Genomic DNA, 2,169 nt, shown 5'->3' with positions numbered 1-2,169 from the left:
ATTTTGCTCTCAAAATTCCGATTTTAATTACCCAATTTGTGATATCCGATTTCCGATTATATAACAAATTTTCAATTTCCAGTCTCTTACTTCCGATTTTCAATTCTTGATATCCGATTTCCAATTTCCATTTTCTGTTATCTGATTTCTATTTTTAAATTTCGTTCAAATTCTCATTATCAATTATCGATTTCCAATTACCATTTTTTTATTCCGGATTTTCCAATTTTGAAATTCTAATCTCCGATCTCTAATATCTGATTTCAATATTTCGATTTCCAATTTTTGATTTTTAATTGCTGATTTCCTAAAACCGATTTCCAATTGTCGATATTCAATTCGCAATTTCCTATTCTAAATTTTAAATTTCCAATTTCTGGATCTCCAATTCCAATTTATTTTTCTGATTGCTTATTTTTGATTAATTATTTCCGATTTTTGATTCCCGATTTTCAATTAACGATTTACAGTATGTATCCAATTTCTAATATCCGATACCAAAATTCAAATTTCCAAATGCCAGTTTTCAATTTCTCATTTCCCATTTTCTTATATTTAATTTCCAATTTCCGATTTTAAAAATTTCAGGTTTTTAATTTCAATTTACAGATTATCATTTCCAATTTCAAATTCCTTTTTTTTTAATTCGAATTCCAAATTCCGATTTCTAATTTTTGAAATTCATACATATTTCAATTTTCAATTTCCGATTCCTAATTTCTGACTTCCTTTTAGGGAATCACAATTGTTAATTTTAAATTTCTAATTTCTGATTTTTAATTTTGGATTTCCTAATTCCTTTTCTGATTGCCAATTCCCTATTGATAATTTTCGATTTTCAATTCCATATTTCCGATTCTTAACGTCCGGTTTCCAATTTTCGAATTACAATCATTGATTTCCAAATTCCAATCTCAAATTTCTTATTGAATTCAAGGTTTCCAATATTAGATTTCCAGTTTACTATTCTCGTTGTCTAATTTTTGATTTGAAATTTCTACTACAATTCTAGAATTTCTACTTGTTGGATTCCAATTTTCAAAATCCAACTTTCGATTTTCAATTTCCATTTCCTGACTACTTATTTCCAATTTCAAATTTTCTATTTCCGATCTCTGGTTGCTAATCTCCTATTTTTAAAATTTCTGCTTCGCAATTTGCGAATACCTATTTCTAATTTATGATGTCCAATTTACAATTGCTAAGGCTTCTAGTTTTGATCTTAAAATTTATAATCCGAGTAACAATTTAAAATTTTGACTTTCCATTATTCATATTGCAATTCCGACATCCACATTTCTGATTTCTTATTTCAAAATTCCTTTTACAGTGTTGTTTAGCCATAACGTCAAGTATGAATGTTAAAAACAAGTTTTTTCCATGCAACTTAGGCAATGAAGTTGGTAATTTTACTACTACGTGTCTCTTATGAGTTTTTCATCTCTTAGAAATCTCTAACAGAATGTAGTCATCAAAGCCTCACCCTGGCAAGTGCATCCAATAAATCACGCACCCCTCAACTAGGGGTCAGCTTTGGAGAGACAAACAAAAAGTGAGCTAACAAGTAAGTTGTAAGTTTCCTAAATAAGCACATTTGCACGATTCTTGAATGAACCGTTCAAACGGACACAAGCAAACACACAGCCAACCAAGATCGACGACATCGATGTCGTTGTGCTGCAACAATCTGGCAGAACGAAAATATTTACCATATTGCACCTTCTCGAAGCTACGTCGGTACTTGCTAAGAGGTATTTACGAGCCAACCCTTCGCGGTTTGTAAAACAGCCACTCGACAAACGATCAATCAACCAGCCCCACCAGCACCTCTCGTAGGGTCATCCCCAATCAGCGCCATCACGCATGCCAATTTCGCTGACGGATGCCACACAACCCCCCTTTGCCATGTTCGTCGCCATTCGAGCAGTTCTCGACGATTCCCACGCGATCGGAGAGGAAAGCTCCCTCGCTCTGCCCTTTCGGAGATTTTGCGCGGTACATCACGCGAACTGGTTCTCTAACTCCGAAGGCGCTACGGCGCTACTGTTACAGAAATGCAGCACTTGCTGCAGCGAGACAAGCAGGCCTTGATCTTGAAACGCTGTTGTTGTTCTAGCAGCTACCTAGATGAGGGACGTGCGAGCAAAACAAAATGCATTTGACGCAGTG

This window comes from Aedes aegypti, chromosome 1 (assembly GCF_002204515.2).
Source record: "Aedes aegypti strain LVP_AGWG chromosome 1, AaegL5.0 Primary Assembly, whole genome shotgun sequence".
Taxonomy (NCBI): domain Eukaryota; kingdom Metazoa; phylum Arthropoda; class Insecta; order Diptera; family Culicidae; genus Aedes; species Aedes aegypti.
This window is presented reverse-complemented; position numbering follows the sequence as displayed.